The following is a 12664-nucleotide window of genomic DNA, read 5'->3' on the forward strand; positions in this document are numbered from 1 at the left end:
TCTAGTCTGGCTCTTAAAGCTCCATTGATTGATACAGGCCATAAAATTAGAAACTGAACACTCCAGAAGGTAGAGGTCAGCCGGTGATTCATTGTGATCTAATGTGCTGGGCAGCAGCTCTTTATGGTCGAGTAACAGGCTGTGTGAGGAATGGAAGGGTGGGACAATGGAAAGGGATCAACCTGCACTGCTAAGCAAGGCAAGAACTAGTTTGTTTTTCACTGTCTTGACCTTGGAAAGTAATAATTGGGACCCACATTCTGCGGCTTGCTTGCTGCCGGCTGCTCCAGCTGAGGGACCTCTCGAGGCTCTCTAGTCAGGCCCTCCCTGATGGGCAGGAAGATGTTCATGGGCTTCTACACCCCGGAGGCGCCTGCCAGTGGCTGGGTGGAGCACCCATTCCAGCCGGCCCCAGCCCCGCTGATGCCACCCTCGACAGCCCGGCCAGAGAAGGTGAAGCAGCCCATGAACACCTTCATGGTCTGGTCGTGCATGCAGTGGCGGTGGATTGCACAGGAGCAGCCCCGGCTGCACAACTCAGAGATCTCCAAGCTGCTGGGTGCCGTATGGCAGCACCTCGCCCCTGCCCAGAAGCAGCCCTTCATAGAAGAGGCCAAGTGGCTCTGAGTGCGCCACATGCTTGACTACCCAGACTACAAGTAGCGGCTGAGGCAGTGGAGCCGGGCCAGTCAGGAGCCCAGCAGACACTCCCCCAGGGCTGGCCCCAGGCAGCAGCTGCATGATAGGGGCCGCGGCGGCACCCTGCAGCAGCCTGGTCTACAGCATGCCAAGCCCCCTCCCTTCGCCACCATGCCAAGGAAGCTGGACACTGGCCTTCAGCACCCACTGGGGGACTTCCCGGACATTGTGGCTATTTATGGGCTGCAGGGCTGTGAGGTGTCTGACACAGCCACCCTGGGCTGCCTCCCCGAGCCCCCTCCCCAGCCCCTGGGGTTCAGCTGTGCTGCCCACTTGGCCCCCCCTCTAGCAACAATGCCTGCTGCAGCTCCATGTCTGGGTTTCATCACACAAGGAAGGCACAGCCGGGAAAGACCAAATGTGGACGTAGTTTGCAGACGCACGCTAACCCCCGAGGTCCAGCACCGGGTAGGCCACCAGCCTGGCTGACAGGTGAGCACAAGGAAGGAGTGCACATGCACTCCGCAGAACCCACCTCCCACTCCTTGCCCTCTCTTACTTAACTAGTTGAGATGGTGTAGTTGGGCAGCAGGAAGAGGTGCAAAGTTCCTGACAACTGGCCTTCGCTGCAGACAACTTGCCTTTGCAAAGTTTGCTGGCCGGGTCTTTTGGCGGGCTCAGCAGCAATTCCTATTGGCTTTCGAAAGCCAATAGGCTTTCGAAAGCCAATAGAGGGAGTAGCACAGCTTGTGCAAAAGGGATTTGTGTATGTGTGTGTGTGTGTGTGCAAAAAAAGGTGCCAGAACGCCATTCTGAGCATTCTATGAGAAAAAAGCCCTTTATGTACATACTTGAATACACACATATTCATACCTCTATATTTATGTACATACATACATGTAAAGAGATTGATAAATAATACCACTAAAAGGCAGAAAGAGAAATATGGACTTAGATTTGCATGTAAGAGAATGAGGTTGGTGATATCAGACACTGAGAATGTTAATGTAAATTGTAGGAAATACCAAAAGTGTGAGAAATTTGCAGTGCACTCTCTTCAAAAATAAATTATATGACAAGGAGACCAATACATCAGGAATTCAGAATCTAAGCATGCTATAACATAATGTAGAATTGCTATATTATTATGTGAGAAACATTTTAGAAGAGACATTATAGAGGAATTGTTAATAACAAATTATATCTTTCAAGCAATAGAAATATGTTACTGCTAGAATGAAAAAAATATTTTCCTAGGCAGGTGCCCAATAACAAGTTTATTCTTTTTAACACAGGAGTGTTAATGAAGTAAAGAAACACAGAATGAAATAGTCCATGCAGGAAGGATCTTCTGAGTTGGTTAGTATGTAGAATGATTCTAACCTGGCCTCTTAATAAAAAGATTGTCAACTTCTACATTTCTGCTGTGCAAGGAAACATTATATCTGCCTGTATTACTGAGCAGAGTGAATACAAAAAACCAGGGCTGGTGCCAACACTTAGGTTACCTGGGCAACTTGCTCAGAGACTCAACAGACAATACCAGAGGCACATGGCAACTTTGGAGGAGGGGAAGGCCTGCTGCCACATTGCCATTGGCATTAACACCAAATTAGAATCAAATGTAACATATCCCATATTGTAGCATAGTCAGAAAGTCATTCCAAATGTTTTCTGGTTAGCATTTTTTTTTTGCTGGATAAAGGCCCACACTTTGGAAACAGAAATAATGCTGCCGTGGCCTCCAACTCTATTGCTTGAAGCAGAATTTATATTAAAAAAAAAACTGGGATCAAGGACAGAGACACCACTTAGCTGAAAGTGATTTCAAAGAGAAATTAAAGTTTGGGAACAGGATCTTTGGGGTGTGTTGGAAACTGGATGATTGGCAAAAGTGCCATGTGCAAGTCTTCATCATTAGCAACTATTATTTAAATTTTAACTGATGGTGCACTCTTTCATGTCCCTCGGAAATAAGATCCACTATGTTCAAAGATATTGACCCTTGTTAAATGAACAGAAAATTGCAAACTGAGTGATGATCTGAACTTGAATCAGTTGAGTCAGGGCTGTTAAAATTAGAAGCTTGGGTTCAGGAAGGAAGGAAGGAAGGAAGGAAGGAAGGAAGGAAGGAAGGAAGGAAGGAAGGCAGGCAAGCATGGACACATGGACATGTAGCTGAAATCAGTCTTCAGCATTTTGTTCCCCTCAGTATATATTGGATGACAACTCATCACCTTCAACTAGTATGCTACCTTAGGATGATGGTAAATAGATCAACACAAATGGAAGGCAATCGACTGGCAAAGTCAAAATTGCATTGCCATGGACTGATACGGTTCTCTAAGCTGGAAGGACTACATGTTGGATTTGAACTTAACTTCTCTTCATTGCTCAGCAACAAAAGTAATTGGGCTATATGAGGAATATAAAGAAATCTCCCAATGAATTCAATGAACTCAAGGAAGAACACTTGGAGGCAACCTTTCTAGCCTTGCTAATCACTAGAACAGCAGTTGGTGCCTTTTTCCCTCTGAAGGATTTCCTAAGGATGAGTTCTCTTGAGGAGGCATTATGATTATGCAGCATGCCATCTTGAACACAGGACCTCTCCCTTTCATTGTTAGTAGCATAAACATGGTAATCTAATAGTTTTATTAAATTGAAGCTTATCTTTCTGTTAGAAGTGTCTGACAACTGAATTCAATTTATGGAATGTATAGTTTGATCTGTTTTCTACCAGGTCTTTCATCATAAATAATAAGGATGGCAAATGGATACTTCTTGCTTTCAATAAATTGCAAACACATGCATCTTTTATAATTTATTCTTATTATATTTTTCATACATGCAATATTTTATTAGAGATCAGAGTTATATCCAGGGAAAGGTTCAGTGTCTGGGATAAGTTTCATCTATATTCCAAAAAATAAGTTTGGCATTTCAGTAAAAAAACACTGGTTTAAAAATATACATCAAGTGAAACAATAGAATTCTAGGGTAATAAAACCCTAGACAGGATTATTTTAAATGGAGGAATGGATATCAGTCAAAGATGTCTATAGAGCTAAACTTCAAAATGCCTACTTTATATAAGAAAAAAATGGGACTTAAACCAATCAACTACATTCTGATTTTTTTTTACAAATTCCTTAAAGCTAGTAAAATAACTGGACTAACTTGTCAATGCGTAGATCAAGTAATTTTCTTAAGAGATAATAAGCACTGGATAAACACGAAAAGGACATTGGGATCTCAATTTGCATGCAGTTATATTTAGAACTCAGATGTTTTATATGAGTGCTTTTATGTGGTATGTCTTACATACACACAATGGCATCTGTAGGGCCAGTTAAAAAAAGAAAAGTTAAGATTAAGTATTCATAGCAGCATGAAGGAATCCCTGATCCTTTTGCAATTAATCAGTGCATACATGTTGTTGCAAATATCACCTTAATTTCTTTAAATCTCCCCTACATATTATTTCCCCATCTGTATGCATACAAGGGTATGGGCTTGTGCAACCATATATTATTACCAACAGTTGCATCATAGATATGAGGTCTGGTATAATCACATTGGGATGGGTGAATAAGAGAAGAGCTATGTACCACGTATGTGCTTTATCCAGGACAAAACACACATCACTATTATAAATCAATTAAATATGCCTGACAAGATTCACATGCCATTGACAAAAAGAAAAATCCAGTAAGCTCAAAACAATGGTGCTATATCTCTGGCATATACCCAGCACTTTTTCGCCATTTAAGCAATATGTGACACAACAGCGGCATCAATCCTTCAATCCAGCATTGACCGAATTAGTCCTCATAAGGGTTTAAATCTCTTTGTATTCCATGGTATGAATCATTTCCAGTACAATAACTAGAAGTGGAAAATCTTAAGGGTATACCTACATATATGCTTGGTAGTATGCAGGCAAATAAAGCCATTTTGTTTGTTCATTAGATTCATATTTTGCCTTATCAGCATACTTCATGTGCCTACATTTGCCCCTGTGAGGTGGATTGTACCATAAGATATTGACTGGTCAAAGACAATCTGTGATTTTCTATGGTTTTCTATGCAAAGTATTATATAAGCACAGCATATCTGAGCCAAACAAAGGATTATGTCATAAAGCAATAGAGTGACCTCTACATAGGCCAACTAGTTCTTTTGACTCATCTCCTCCCTTTCTGGGTAGACCAGTTCTACCAAGTAGATTTCAGAAGCCCCCCCCTTTCTTTCTCTTACAACTCTCCAATTGATTGCTAAGATACTACAGTAAGTGCTGAAATCAAATAATAAAGGGGCACTTCAAAAATACAAATGATTACATTAACTTTTGTGTGTATTTTTCTGTTTTAGCCTAATACTTTGAGTATGAAGTGACATCATCAAGCCTTCACAATGGAATGCAGGAAGATATAAGGGAATGAAGACCATGCATCAAGTATAATATAAACATGAATTATTTTTAGCATTGCCCTTTTTCATTCAGTTAGTTCAACCTGCCTTAATATGGATTTTGCTCAGGGAAGGGCAACTGAGTCATATGTCAACAACATAAAACAATAGCTCCAGATGGTCTTGGCACGTGGGGACATGGGTAAAGGTAAAAAACCATTGCATAATGTGACTTACATCTTATAATTATTTATTTTATACACAGTAATCAGTCATTTCTATATTGTGTTTTCACCTTCAAATGATGTATTTAACATTACAAATTAATCAAATAGATATAACTAGAAAGAACTGAAACAAGGCATCAAAACAAATCCACAAGGAAGTATTAAAAGAAATCCTAATTAAAAATTAACAATGAAAGAGCCAATTAGAAAGAAGACTCAAAACTGGACTACTAAAATCAAAAGGCCATGTTCCAACCTAGGTTGTTCATGGATGAACATTCTCAAATGTATTTTAGAAGTTTATTGCTTTATCATAGAGAATAGAGAACAGAACAGTGAAATAAAATGTAACAAAACAAAAACATGCATTCAATCCTAACCACAAGAAAATAGAAAAAATAGTGGTCAATTAAATTTAACATTTAACATGTAGGATCCACCCTGGCTGAGTGCTGAAAGAAAAGAAAAAAGCAATAAATTCTCCTCCCTTTTTACAAATGTGTGTGTGTGTGTGTACATATACATATATACATATACATATACACATACACATATATTTATTTTTCTATCCTGGTGCTCGATTCTTTTCTTTCTAACATACACACATCCAGGATTTGCATTTTTAGTCTTATTAAGGATATACATAGCTGTCTAGTCCATTATCTCTAATCAAAGAAGTTAGTTTTACCATCTCTACTAATTCAGTCAATTTCAAAATCTATTCTTCAACAGTCGGTATCTCTTTTTCTTTCCAGTGTTTGGTAAGTATAATCCTCGCAGCTGTCACCATGTGAAGGCATAGCATCCCAAATTGTTCTTCAATTGACTTGTCCATCATACCTAAAAGAAAAGTTTCAGGTTTCATTAACATTTGTATTTGTAATTTTTTTTTGCATTGTCATTATTATGTTTATCCAGTATGTTTTCACATATTTGCAAGACCACTACATTTGATAAAATGAAGCTGGATTTTGACTACTTAGAAATCCCTTTATATATTTCGCTAGTCTATCTGGGGTGAAGTAAACAATGCATCATTTTATAAAAAAATTCTTTATAATTTAATGTAAATTTTAGTCCTTTAATCCATACATTCTCCTATTTATCTAGCATTATATTATACCCATTTTTTGCCCGTTTTACCATACACGCTTTAACATATTCATCTTTTAGCTTAATCTTAATAATTTTATATACTTTAGAAATCATTCTCAAATGTATTTTTGTTGAGCCAGTCCTTGAAGATCAGAGTATGACTGAACTTCTACTGACTTCAGTAACTCTGACAGGAATATTCTCAGTTGAACTATTTTACATTTATTTATGAAATGTGTTTAAGCATTATCCATTTCAGTGAAATCAGACTGAAAGAATCAACCTGACAAGCATGAGGTTTCATTCTTCTGGCATAGAAGGACAATAGTACAATACAGCATTGATGGTTTGAAATCAGCGGATTGCCAACACTGTGGGAAATGGTAAGATCATCCAGGGGCAATTTCATGAAGATGGCAGTATGGATAAGATGGATAGGAGATATTGGCTAATCACTCTGAAAGGGAGGCTGGACTTCAAGGTACTTGAAAGTGTCAAGTACAGTGTCCCAGTACAGTAACCATAAGAGCTGCGTAATCCACAGGAATAGGAAAAAAAGACTGAATTCTATAAAGTGAACCTCTTTGCGATATTAAAAATATATACTTTTTAAAATTACACAACTGTGAGTGGAGATACAAGTGTCTAACTTTCCTTCTAAGAGGACAAAATTGTGAACTGAAAGGGCATTATTGAGTAGCTACTAAACCCATATCTCCCGGATCATCTTCCCCTAATACAGGGGTGTCAAACTCAATTTCATTGAGGGCCACATCAGCATTGCGGTTGCCCTCAGGGGGCCGGGTGGGTATGGACAGGGTGGGCATGGCGTACTGGATGGGCGTGGCCAGCTCTACATCGTTCGCATCAAGGGTGCCTATGGGGGCCTGGGCAGGAGTGGGACAGATCTGAGGGTCTCTGGCAGAAGGAGCGTCTCTGGGCCATGGCCAAGGCAGTGGGGGCCGTTCCCTCACTGTTTCCAGGATGGCTTCGCGGGCCACATGAAACCACTTTGCGGGCCGGATCCGGCCCCCGGGCCTTGTGTTTGACATGTCTGCATATAGAATCAGAATTCTGAGAGTTGTAGTCACAACATATCTAGAGGACAGCAGACTGTCTGTTATGGAAAGGGACAACTTCTCTCTATATGGCCATTGATGCAGTATATTATTTATACCTCTGTACAACAAAGGGATTTGATTGCAATCATGCTAATTCATATTTTTTTATCTCTCAGGCTTTTGTCCTGTAAACACTGAAAGTTTAAAATATTATTTTAAAGCAATTTATGAGTATTTTTTTAAAAAGCTGATGATATAGTTGAGTAGGATTATAAAATATTTTGGGGAAGAGTAGACCCAGGTAGGCAGTAGCATTTAGCCAAGGATGCCTGATTCCTAAATGTTAAGCAGGGCTGCTTTTGATTTGTACTTGAATGAGAGATCCTCAGCAATTATCAAGACTGTAGGGTCGATTGCAAAGTCAAAAATATCACTAAGGCAATAGGAAAGCACTGCTGTATGTTGTCAAAAATAATTCCGTGGATATGTTGCTGAAGTTGTCAGGAGCTATATTTTTAAAAATATGTAGACTTCACTGCTCCCGACTACTATCATCAAACTGATGCATCAAACTATAGTATCGTCTGTTAATTTTCTAGGTAACTGTTAAAAATATTGAACCATTTTCTTCTCTCACTACCGTTAATCTCTGAAACTTCTTTCAATCTGCAAAACAGCCATCCATAAATTTAGTAGTACATTTCAAAATCCCAATTAGACCCTATAGCTAGAAGGCATGAACTATACTTGCAGCCTTGTCTTCTACTTACTTGATTACTTTCACATCTTCATAGACGGATAATCACTTGAAAAGGGCTGTGTTCAGTGTATATAAATAGTTAAATCACAGGGTGTGGATCCCATATTATGTTAATTAGGCTTTATGATTAACTTTTGCTTTGATTTTAGTGGGATTAAAGCATGGCTAACAGCATATATCCCAGCATATATTGTTAATGGCACATTTGTTCAGATTCATTCAGTTTAGAGCATTTCTTTCACTTGTAAAGAAAGAAAAACTTAGTCTTAGAACATTTCCATGTCACCATTATTTTCAAAGCAGTTTGTAAGTGACCTGCAAATGAGGCTGCCAGCCTCAAAGGGAACTTTCTGAGATCAGGGTGATGCAATCAAAATTCCCTGTAGATGACCTGGAGGAGAGTGCAAAAATATCACTTAGCCAGATTCCCCCAGATTAGTTTGGAATCAGAAAAAGCTGAGTCGGCTCTCAGAATAAGTCAACTTCATTTGATCAAACTCATCTAAAGTTATTTTGAAGTGACACAATGTCTTCAAGCTGAGATATCCTTTCTCTGATTTCTATCATGACAAGTCTTTATTCAGTTTTTACTTTAATTGTTCATATGGAGATGTGAAGCCTTTAATCTCTTCATAAATCCTACATCAGCCAACAGTTCTTTTGGGGAAAATAAGAGGCTTAAAAAAGGACAGTGTCATTACATGCTAAAAACAAGTAGCATGAATAATGATGACATAAGAAAACTGCTGTTTTCTTTTATATGAACCGATTCAAAGTAACGTGTCAGACATTACTCAAACTATCTGAAATATAATATACAGTGATATTCATGAATGATGACTGAGTGGAGTAGAAAGAGTACTTATTTTTCAGTTCTTTGCTAAGAACAGGACACAGGGTTTAACAATACCAGCTCAACAACTTTTCCAGTATAAAACATGTGTTTCTAGCCAGTAAAAATGAACTGAGATTTCATGTTTTAACTTCACTCCTGCCAACTGGAGTATTGTATGTATTGACCCAGAATTGTGATCAATACAGCTTTCAAAGGCATCTTCCCTAATCTAGCATTATAAAAGTAGTCCTTTGGATTCAAAGAAGATATCCTGTTGTGCAGTTTATCTGTGCACATGGAGCTAGTTCTACAGTCCCAGTCTGGTACTTCAGAGTCTAGCGCAATGGAGGCTCTGGAAGTCCATTATTATAACAACGGTGAGCGTTATTCTGTGATGCTGTTCGTGGTTTTCTATGTTTTTGGTGATACCTGTCTTCAAAACAGATTCTGTCAGCAGCTGCAGCTTCTATTTCCCATGGCTGGATGTCACAGTGGCATAGCGTTTCCTTCACAGCATCTTTGTAGTGCTTGCATGGGTAGTCTTGATGTTTCTTCCCAGTCTCTGGTACACCATAGAGCAACTGATGAGGCATATAGTGGTCATCCATTCTGATTGCACATCTCACTCACTGCATCTGGGGTCTGATAATGATAGACTCAATGCTGGAGGACCTTGGCCAATCCAAGACCTCCAGGTTGGAGACAACCTTGCTAAAGAATTACAAGGATGGAACAGAGAGTGGGCATGTGAAATTTCTCCACTTGTTTGATGTGTTACTGGTACAGAATCCAGGACTCATGCATATAGAAGGGTTAACCACAGTTCTGTAGACTTTGTGGAGATATCGGCATTGTATTGAATAAGCTCTCTAGTACACAGTCTCCCCAGAAGCCTGGCTGGCTTTGCTGATCCTGGAGTCAAATTATTTATACAACATTGCTCAAGGTCATGCTTCCAAGTATTTGAAGCTGTTTACATTTGTCAGCTGGGTGTAATCAACAGTGATTTTGGTTCTGGTATTTGGTATGGGCTGGTAAAGTACTTCAATCTTGTCAGTCTGATAGTCAGACTGAGAGCAGTGTCTGAGAATTTATTCAGCATCAACTATACTGTAGTTCACCACCTTGGGTTGCCAGGAGAATACAGTTATCGGCAAAGAGAGTTTCCTGAATGAACACAGAGGCACTTCATCCATGTGTTCAAGTGGCAAAGTGAAAGAGACAGCTGTCCAATTAGTACAGCTGGCTCAGGAATTCTGGGAATTGAAGTCCACGAATCATAAAAAAGCCAAGGTTGCCTACCCCTGAAGTAGTACAACTAAACTCCCTACTTCGGAGCCTGGACAGCAAGTGATAACATGCAAGCAAAGAACAGACTGAACAGTACTGGGGCTAGCACTTCTTCACCCCATTGGATGTGGCATATTCAGCTGACATATCATTGTTGTGAACGACCTGTCCTGTCATTTTATGTACAGTAACTGAATCAACTTCACAAATTTCCTCAGGCATCCATAATGTCTTAGGATGGTCCAGAGAGTCTTCCAGTTTATAGTGTTAAATGCCTTTGCCAGGTCAATGAAGACAGAATAAAGAATATAAAAAAATAACACAATCCTGGATTTCCCTCACAGCAAATCATGCCTGCTGTACAAAAGCCATGTTGTGGCTGTGGAAGGTTCCTTTTGAAGATAGTGACTAGCCTGTTCAGATTTTGCCTGTGATGGACAGCAGTGAGATTATCTTCTAGTTTCTGCATTAGTTATTAATTATATATTAGCATAATTAGCATTAGAGAGCTATAAACTGGTAGAGAAGTCATTAGAAAGGTAGCTGATTTATGAAGTGCTAACTAATCAGCTAACATAATGAAGAGAAGGGTGAGGGGTGACATGATAGCAATGTTCCAATATCTCAGTGGCTGCCACAAAGAAGAGGGAGCCAAGCTATTCTCCAAAGCACCTGAAAGCAGGACAAGAAGCAACGGATGGAAACTAGTCAAGGACAGAAGCAACCTAGAACTAAGGAGAAGCTTCCCGACAGAACAACTAACCAGTGAAACAACCTGCCTCCAGAAGTGGTGACTGCTCCAACACTGGAAGTTTTTAAGAAGAGACTGGACAGCCATTTGTCTGAAATGGTATAGGGTTTCCTGCCTTAGCAGGGGGTTGGACTAGATGACCTCCAAGGTCCCTTCCAACTTATTATTATTATTATTAACTGCAGTTCAAGCCCCTATTCTGCCAGAAACTGGAGTATTATATTATCATCCTGAGAAGAGGCTGGCTGGGAATATTTCCTTTTGTTTATTAGCTAAAGTAAAAGGCCCACCAAACTTCCTAGGTCAAATTTCCAGTTCCATGGCACCATCATACAGGATGATTTTGCTTCCCTCTTCTGTTGCTGGTGAAAGGTGGGGGAGGGAACGTAGGTCTCCTAATCATAGTTTCCCCATTCCTCCTGAGAATGAGGGGAGGAGGAAGAATCAATCTGTCTCCTTTCCTCATGCCTTGGCAGGCAAAGTAAGGAACCAAGGAAGGGAAGTGGGTCCCTTTCCCTATAGAGTTGCTACCTTTTGTTTGTTGTTGTTGTTGTTTTGGTCTGGACAGAAATCCAGGGCATGGGAAAATTACTCTTAAACGTACCTTGATATGATGTATTTTAGAAAATATTTCTAGTTCAGGGTTGAACTGCAGACTGATGATGCTACCTAGTTTGGTAATGGAATGTCCGCAAGAAAATAAACAAGCTCAGAGAGCACCAGTGACCCCACATGATGCATTTTAGACAGACCGGGTTTGTGATTTGTGGTGGAAGAAGTTGGAAAAGAATTTATAACTGTGGGAGGAAAAGGCCATCTCGACTGCTTTCTTGGCAAGTCATTATTTGCTGAAGGACCTCTGCTCCATGATTAACAAGTTGTGTGGAAGAGCTTAATGTAACCCCCACAGTACGCCATAATTAAGAGTCAGGCAGTTAACTTGTCCATTCAAATGTGAGGCAATTCCAAGCCCTTCCTTATCAGTTTCCGATGTTGGATAGTTGAAAACACAATTTCTATAAATTGACTCTTCCTTAAAGAACACAGAGAAGCCTGGCAGCCATAAAACATGTCTCCAGAACATGCTAAGTGATGTGTGGTCAGGCAATGGGAAAGGAACCATTGATGTAATGAAGCCTTGCCAGGTTTTTGAAGTAAGCCAGGAAACAGAGATACGATGGAACTATCGGAACTCTATACTTTATTGCTCTACGATGTAATAACAAAATCTTGAAAGTCATACCAATAGCACATTTCTCTCTCCCTCTTATAACAAAGAGAATCAAGGTGGGGCAACCTTGAGTTTCTACCTCAGCCTTTCTTATCTTTCTGGGCTAGATTTATGTTTCCCACTTGCCATATACTTTCCTCAATGCTATTTTAGAACTCTTCTACACTAGTCAGCCAGTTAATACTGTAAGATTTGGCATTTTGTTTAATTAGTTACACTAATCTAGTATCTTCATTGAATATTCAGTCAAACAAGATGAATGCCATCAGTATGGGTTCAGTTTCTATTTTAAATAGAAATTAAATTATTATTATTATTATTAAATCAAATCAGAAGAGAAAAATGATATATAAATGAAAATT

At 39.7% G+C, this 12664-nt stretch overlaps 1 pseudogene across 1 annotated transcript; it reads left to right on the forward strand.

The window, feature by feature from the left end:
• Window positions 1–342: 342 nt before the first annotated feature.
• On the forward strand, window positions 343–2284 carry LOC310649034 (annotated as a pseudogene). The gene is made up of 2 exons: window positions 343–1107; window positions 2042–2284. The product of its transcript is annotated as an uncharacterized misc_RNA (transcript).
• Window positions 2285–12664: the final 10380 nt, after the last annotated feature.

The sequence above is a fragment of the Vipera ursinii genome (genome assembly GCF_947247035.1).
Source record: "Vipera ursinii genome assembly, chromosome: 1".
Classification (NCBI taxonomy): Eukaryota; Metazoa; Chordata; class Lepidosauria; order Squamata; family Viperidae; genus Vipera; species Vipera ursinii.